The sequence below is a fragment of the Brassica oleracea genome, chromosome C5, assembly GCF_000695525.1.
Source record: "Brassica oleracea var. oleracea cultivar TO1000 chromosome C5, BOL, whole genome shotgun sequence".
Classification (NCBI taxonomy): Eukaryota; Viridiplantae; Streptophyta; class Magnoliopsida; order Brassicales; family Brassicaceae; genus Brassica; species Brassica oleracea.
The window spans coordinates 10213611-10222475 of NC_027752.1; the positions used below are offsets into that span (position 1 = coordinate 10213611).

Below are 8865 nucleotides of genomic sequence, written 5' to 3' on the forward strand. Positions count from 1 at the left end.
TAGTCCTACATGTCTGACCAAAGTATAGAGTGGTCGACAGCAAAGGTTCACTTCTTGACCATGTACACACGATGTCAGAAGACATGAGAAAAGACCGGAAAGATCAAAATGGTCCAATTACGGTTCAGTAATAAACTTGGTCGATTTGATTACTCCCTTCCTGCACGTCCAGGAAAGATCACGCATCAGATGCGTAGACTAAAGAACCTACACTGAGGTTCACATCAGGGGGAGCAGTACGTGTTGTACTCTTTTTCCTTCATCATGGTTTTGTCCCACTGGGTTTTCCTGATAAGGTTTTAATGAGGCAACATTAAGCGTATTACAATCCCTGAATGGTTATGGCATCCAAGGGGGAGTGTTATAAATCAATTGATGGATGTCCATAACCGGCCCGGTCCATAACCGGTCCATACACTTAGAGAGAAAGATGGCCCAACCCTAGAGAGAGAGAGAGAGAGAGGCAGCCATGACCTTAGGAGAGAGAGAGAGGCGGCTTATGCTTTGGAGAAAAGGAAACTCTATTTCCTTTTCTATCTTTCCATTATTATGTATTAGTAGTTTTCCTAATCCTTGTTGTTTTAGGTTTTTGGATACTTTGACTTGTAATCCTTATATAAAGGTATTCATGTTATGATTAATAAAATACAGAAACATTCAGCTCTAAATATATTGTTTCACGTGCTAAATTTTTAATATATATATTTGGAAAATTTGTCCCAGTCTTATTGTGTAATGGATGACATGTATAACAACAGGATTCTATATGCATTTACACTTGGATTCGATTTTCGTATATGACAAGAATGAAAACTTAAAGCAGATTAAGAGGATATGCGAATCTACGTGCCACTACATTTGTCTCTTCTGATTAATTTTAGTGAAACTCTTGTAGAAAGAGTTGAAATCATAAATAAATAAACTAGAACTTTATCTGCGCAACCGCTCGGATGTTTGTTTTCATTTTTATATACGTACAAATTTTTTTCTACATCGTTAATGGTATATATTCTTAACACTAATCATATCTTTAAACGTTTATGGTTTTTTGAACAAAATAATGTTATAGTCAACATGTATGGTTTTCTTCTTCCTTTACTTCTTCTACCATTTTTGTAGATAATTTCATAATTTTAAACTCATTTATTTGTTTGCTCTTACTCCATAAAGCTTTGTAGTATATATTTTAAATTATTTTTCACAACCAAAAACGTATATCCCAAAATAAAGTTGCACTTTATATTCATAAATTTAGATCGAAAAGTAAACTATGCAGTTATAACAAAAAAATAAAATTTTAATTTTAAAAAACTATTCAGATATAAATTTTAATTATTCATACTAAAATAATATAGGGTTGGGTCATAAATCTTTCTAATTCCAAAATTTTAGCACCCCTTAAAACAAATAAAATATTTTTTTTTTGGAATTATAATTTCTATTAAAATAAATTTGTTAAAAAAATTATTCCGCTCTGTTATTGTTTATTCTTAGAGTTTGACATGTGACCGTCTGAATATTTGTTTTTACTTTGAATTTTTTTTGTACTAAAAGGTATTATATATATATATATATATATATATATATATTTGTAAATAAAAATGTATTAACTAATTGTTAGAATAACAATTTAAAACATAACAATTTTATTTATTACTTTGAATAATAATATTTTTGTTACTTTAATTGTTTATTATATCACAGTGTTTCATAAATTATTGGTACAATGTTTTCATATATATTATATAAATTTATTATGATATATGGTTTTACTTTATTATTTATTACTAATAAATATCAGAAAATATTTATACGCTAATATAAAATATATTAGGAAATCTATTGAAAAATCTATTTTGGTTAAGATTTGATTAAAGAAATCCATAATTTGAATTAGAAAAAGACTAACATACTTAAATATCTGTTCAATAAATATCTCAATGGCATGTCATTGTAAATAAGTAGTAAAACTAAGAAGTAATCTAATTTTGTATTCTCACTTTAGTAGATCAGATAAATAAATAAAAATAGCTTCCTTGAATATCAATCACACACTCAACTGTTAAAGTAGAATACCCAATGAAAAGTTTATAGTAATGGAATTGGGGTGGCTGAACATAGCTAAATGCCAAAGCATTAGGATTTAGGAGTTGATGGATAGTGTACTATTGTACTATACATATATTGCACGACTCGTTAACATGAAAAAAGAAACTATAGTGTACGATATACGATGGATTAGTTTCTACCAAAAACCTAAAATAAAATCAATGGTAAGTTTGGTTGCTTACATTGTTACATAACATTATTGACTAGTCAACTGTGTTGACAGATGTTGTAGTTGGTCAGGGACTGAATCAGAAATCAACAGTCAGAAGAAAATAGTTAATCTATATTATAATAGTTAAGTTTTTGTTCACTCTTCAGCGCGCCACGTCAGCGTTTGTGGACCCCACGTTTAAAAAGTGTGAAAAAGTGTCAATTCGAACCCGGGTTATTGAGATATAAACACTAACATTTATACCACTAAGCGAAATGATACTTTGTACATTGATGGCCGAACCTAATATATATTTATGAAGATCGGAAGTCCTTGCTTCTTCGGCTTCTTCTGAGGATCGGGCCTACAAGTGTATTATGGGTTTCATTTCTAAATGAGATTCATCACGTTATATGAAAAAAAAAGCTCAAGTTTCCAACAATTATAGTTTTTCCATATTGTAAACCGTTGTCGTTTAACATGAGTTTAGGTTCTTTTCATCATTGTCTCAAACAAGTCTGAGTTACAGAATTGCGCTGTATGTCTTTTCGTAATCTATGGAAACTACCCCACCCATGATCTTAAAATGGCTGCGGTAGTGTTCGCCTTAAAAATTTGGCGGTCATATTTATATGGGCCCAAAGTTCAGATATTTACAGACCATAAAAGTCTGAAGTACATATTCACCCAGCCTGAGTTGAACTTAAGGCAGAGGAGGTGGATGGAGTTCGTGGCTGACTACGACTTGGACATTACTTACTATCCGGGCAAGGCTAACCTTGTGGCTGACGCCTTGAGCCGGAAGCGAGAGGATGTCATGGTTGATAGCGGGACGAACGGACCGGATGAGGTGGGACGTTTCGTTCGTTTAAATGCTTTGAACGGGACGGACGGAACACGGGGTTTGAAGGCGGTGGATAAAGCCGACCTACTTGCCCGGATCCGGGCGGCCCAAGATCAGGACGAGAACCTGAAGACGGTTGCTCGGAATGACCTGACTGAGTATCAAATCGCCAAGGACGGTACGATCTTAGTTCATGGTCGGATCAGCGTACCCAATGATATGAGTTTAAAGGATGAGATCCTTAGAGAAGCTCATAAGTCTAAATTTTCGATCCATCTTGGAGTGACCAAGATGTATCATAATCTTAGACAATACTATCATTGGATACGGATGAAGGTCGATGTGGCCGAATGGGTGGCCAAGTGTCCTACTTGCCAACTCGTCACGGCCGAACAACAAGTTCCGAGTAGACTGCTTCAGAGCCTACCTATTCCAGAATTGAAGTGGGATCACATCACGATGGATCTCGTGACAGGATTCCCCACAACCAGGAATAGGAATGATGCTGTCTGGGTAATTGTGGATCGACTAACCAAGTCTGCCCACTTCCTGGCCATCAAAAAGACTGATGGAGTCGGCCGGATTGTAAGTAAGTACATTGATGAGATTGTGAGGCTACACGGAGTACCCTCAAGTATAGTTTCGGATAGAGATCCGAGGTTCACTTCTCCTTTCTGGCAAGCTTTTCAGAAAGCGTTAGGAACGAGAGTAAACATGAGTACAGCTTACGATCCCCAAACGGATGGACAGTCCGAAAGAACTATACGGACGCTGGAGGATATGCTTCGAGCATGTGTCCTCGATTAGGGCGATTCCTGGGAGCGGCATCTGCCCTTGGTGGAATTTGCCTACAATAACAGTTTCCACTCAAGTATAGGCATGTCGCCATATGAAGCGTTGTATGGACGGCCATGCAGGACACCGTTATGCTGGACCCAAGTGGGGGAGCGCAGCATGATCGGCCCCGAGATCGTGGAAGAAACCACAGAGAAGATTAAGTCCGTGCGGGACAAGATGAAAGCTGCAAAGGACAGACAAAAACATTACGCTGACAAACGAAGGAAAGAACTAGAGTTTGCAGTGAATGATATGGTCTATCTCAAAATGATTACCTTTAAAGGTAGAGTGCGAATTTCTGGTAGAAGGAAGTTAGATCCGAGGTATCTGGGTCCGTCCAAAGTCATGGAACGAGTGGGCAGCGTGGCATACAAGTTAGACGTACCATCTGCGATGGAAGCCTTCCATAACGTATTCCATGTCTCCCAACTTCGAAAGTGCTTGGCGGATCAGGACGTCTTCATACCAGAAATACCATCTGATCTAGGTACGAACTTATCTTTGGAGACAAGGCCGGTTCGGATCTTAGATAGGATGGAAAAAGCAACGAGAAAGAAAACAATCCAGATGGTTAAAGTCATTTGGGATTGTAGTGGTCGAGAAGAAACGACTTGGGAAACGGAGGCCAGGATGAAGGCTGAGTTTCCAAAGTGGTTTGACCAGTTTGTGTTGGATGAAACACATGACTCGGATTCGAGGACGAATCCATTGCTAGTGGGGGAGACTTGTAACATCCTCGGGACGACCATGGTTCGAGGAAACAAACCAGCCAGTCTTAGGACATAAAGGCAAGCGTTCCATAGCCAAGTTTGAAGGTTAATAACATAAGGAAACTTACACTTAACCTTAGACAAGTCGAGAGTCAGCTAGGACGAGTAAGACGGTAACTGGACGAAGTGAACGGGTAGCTCGACTAGCTCAACGAGGCTAGGTTAAGCTCACTCCAGCTTGGCCACTACTAAGTCAGCTCCACTAGCTGGACTTCTAGCTCACTCAGCTGGGGCAACTGGGAGTCAGCTCATCTCAGCTCAATGGACTGTTCGGGTTTCGGGCCGATGGTCCGGGTACGGGCCAGTGGCGGGCTGTGAGGTCCAGTCATGGGGTCATGGACCATTGGGGCTTGGGACATGGCTGTGGGCTAAGTCCAGAAGTCTTGGGTAAGGCCTTGGGCTTATGACCGACCCCAAACCCAATCAGAATAGGCGATGGGATGCAAGTGGCCGAGAGGGTGCAAACCTTGGCCGATGGTGCCCATCCGCTAGCAAGTCATGCCTGTTCGTGGGGCAAGACTTACCCCCTCGTTTTCTATAAATATGGGGTCTTCTCTGTTGATTTCATTCATCCAATCCAGAGTAAAATAACTCAGAGAAATCGTACAGAGAGAGAAAGAAAGAGAGAGAGAGTTTCCGGCCAAAGCAAGGCCGATTGTATGGTGGTTAGATTTCCGGCGATCTGATCATTTGTGAAGCAACCTCCGATCAAGTATGGGAGACCGAGACCAGGAAAAGAACATGGAGAACCCTGACACGGTTCAGAAGGTACGTGGTGGGCTAGGGCTCCATCAGACCGAACGGACGGTCCTTGTGATCGCACCACGGCTCTGGTCGGCTCATTAGACCTAACCGCTTCTCGTCTTCCTGTTTCTATCCGATCCCTTTCTCTTCGTTCTGTTTATACACGAAGGGTTGTGTTGGTTCAGTCCAAGGGACACGTCCCTAGGACGTGGCCATTCATAACCAAACCGCTAGCCTTGACACGGGTCGGCTATGCGGATGGTTCGAATCGCACCATGGACTGGGCGGTTGGGCTAAACGGTTGGTCATGTCCCAAAAGGCACGAGTTGCCAAAGGTCACGAGTTACCAAAGGTTGTGAGTTGCCAAAGGTCACGAGTTGCCAAAGGTTGTGAGATGCAAAAGGGTGTAAGTAACCAAAGGTTACGAACATCAAGAGGTACGAGGACCAAGAGGTACGAGGACCAAGAGGTATGAACATCAAAAGGTACCAAGGACCAAAGGGGTGCATGTTCCAAATGGTGTCTGTTGAGACAGCTTGTTTCCGATCCTTATGTATCAGTCTATGACTTGTTAAGTCAAGACAGGTACACGGTTTGTCTAAGCCAGGGTAAGAGTCGCAAGGTCTGATCGGTTGCTAAGCCTACCGGATTGGGCTTGAGGCTTACTCGGCCATTTGGATCCAGGCCCAAGGACGGATCAGGTAAGGAAGTCCGTCGGGCCATTGAGCCGGACTTCAATTGGGCCGGTCAAACCTAGATCTATCCGGTTAGACGGATTGGTCTTCGGAGCGATCCGGAATACACATTTATATTCCGCTGTGCTATCTGTTTATTTGTTTTAGAACCTCAGATTCGAATATGACTTAGACAATGAAAGACTTAAAATGAATCAAACAAGCAAAGAAATTAATAAGTAGCAAATGGATCCAGTTTGGTCGAGAGGCTGGATTCGGGCGTTACAAGTTGGTATCAGAGCATGCTTGATTCTAGGATAGTTGGGTTATGTAGTCCACACACACACAGCTAGCTGACTAGGTCTCACGGTGAGGTTTGATTTCTTAGGTCTAGGGACTGTTTGTCTCGGTTATATTATTGTTGTACTAACAATGTCTGAATCCTTAGGCTGGGAAAAGCAAATCAGGAAAGGTCCGAAAGATTAAGAGAACCGCTGGTCAGTCTAGTCAAGGGGCCGCGGACGGAGCTGGTCTGTCCGGGTTACCAACCGATCCGGTTGAGACTAACACCAGAGGTGTGTTACCGACTGACCCAGCAAACCTTACCGGGATGCAACAGGACGGTCAGCAACATCAGGAGCGTGATGAGGAAGTGGAATCCTCGAACTCTAACCGTGATGGTGACCAGCGTGAGAAAGTGGCCGATGGTACGGCTAACGCGCCCACGGCACTGTCCAAGGAGGACTTGATAGAGGCCATGAAGGTGATGGGTGACCAGGTGGCGGCTATGACTCAGCTGTTCACACCACTAGTGAATTCATCAGTTGGTCAAGCTACACCCGAAGCTACAGCTACACCTATCGCTACTGGTCCAGCTGTGGACGCGGTTGAGGTGATCGAGATCGATCCACCGAAAAGGTCTGTAAGAATGGTTGATTATCTGAGTCTGCTTCAACATCTATCCAGATTGGGTACGAAGCATTTCTCAGGTAGCACCGACCCTATTGAGGCAGACGAGTGGAGGAGTAGGCTGGTCCGAAACTTTCAATCAAGTTGCTGTCCAGAGGATTACAGGCAAGACATTGCCGTTCACTTCCTGGAAGGGGACGCGCATAATTGGTGGCTTGCAGTGGACTAGCGCACCAATGGAAGTCTCGAAAGTTTTGCGGATTTTGAAGCTGAATTCAACCGCAAATACTTTCCTGCTGAGGCTTGGGACTGTCTGGAAGCTAAGTTTCTAGATTTAGTCCAAGGTCGCAGAACCGTACGGGAGTACGAAGAGGAGTTCAACCGACTCAGACGGTTCGTTGGAAGGGAGCTGGAGGACGAAGCAGTCCAGGTTCGTAGGTTCATCCGAGGCCTAAAGCCGGAACTGAAAACCCACTGATCGATCCGCACCATCAACACCGTTGGCGAACTGGTTGAACGGGTGGCTTTTTTGGAGTCTAACTTGGCTTAGGAAGCTAAGCTTAAGACTAAGCCACAGTGTGGCCCATCGGGCAGGACAAATGATAAAAAGAGAAAATGGGACCAGGTGGACGGAGGCAAGACCTCTGGTGGCCGACCTGAGTGTTCCAAATGTGGACGGAACCATCCTGGTGAGTGCTGGAAGTCCATGGGGGCTTGTGTTCGATGTGGCAGCATGGACCATAGAGTCCAAAACTGTCCTCGACCGAACCAGTCTGGTAGAAGCGGCTCGATGACTTGTTTCCAGTGTGGCCAGAAAGGACATTTCCAATCGGAATGTCCCAAGCTGCAAGGAAGTCAGGGGAAGGGTCGTGGAGACACAGGCAAGGCGTCCCAGGGCAAACAAACCACAACACCAAGGGTGTATGAACTGTCACGAGACGACAAAGCTTTCGGATCATTTGATTCGATCTCTGGTAATTTCTAAATTTATCTTTTTACATTCAAGTAGAAATGCTTTGTCTGGAACCTAGAATTGTCTAAGGGATTCAAATGAGGGGTCTCTGGTAGGAACCCTCATGGTCGGTGGGATAAAAACCCACGTACTTTTCGACACAGGGGCTACACATAGTTTTGTGAGTCCGGGACTGGTCGGAAAGGGTATGTTCTGTCTGGATGCTGGTGATAATTTTGGGATAGTGAGGGCAGCCGGTGGGCAAGCCATGAACTCACTAGGTCTCATGTCGAATATCCCAGTACAGATCCAGGGGAAGGGCTTCCCTGCGAATCTGGTATGTGTCCACCTAAAGAATCAAGAAGTGATCTTAGGTATGGACTGGTTGGGAAAGTATCGGGCCACTCTCGATTGCCATAAAGGTCGTGTGCAATTGAAGACTGGGCTGTGTTAGGGTCAAAAACGGTAACGAAAAAGTTAACGTCCAAATCCCCGAAGAAGAAAAAACGTAGAAATATTCTTCGACAAATATATTTTCGAAATAGATTCTTCTTTACAAAAAATCTTTGCGGAAGAAACGCGAATCATCGGACAAGAGCTCGAGAAGGATCGTTACGCAGCGACCAAACGCGTGCTCTGCTCGGTCGCTACGTAGCGACCGAGTTCGAGCCAAAGCTCATTCGCTACATAGCGACCAAACGCCCATTCCGCTCGGTCGCTACGTAGCGACCGAGCTCGAACCAAAGTTCGGTCGCTACGTAGCAACCGAGGTTTCCCAAAACGTCGATACGACACTAGTCCATGCATTCTCGTCTACCCTTCGATGCTATCTCCCGAATACCGTAGCGAACCCATCTCACGTTCCCCGCCATTTC

The 8865-nt window shown here is 43.2% G+C and overlaps 1 pseudogene; it reads left to right on the forward strand.

Moving 5' to 3' along the window:
* Positions 1 to 5425: 5425 nt before the first annotated feature.
* The window catches only part of LOC106344480, a 10242-nt pseudogene continuing 6802 nt past the window's right edge, over positions 5426 to 8865 (forward strand).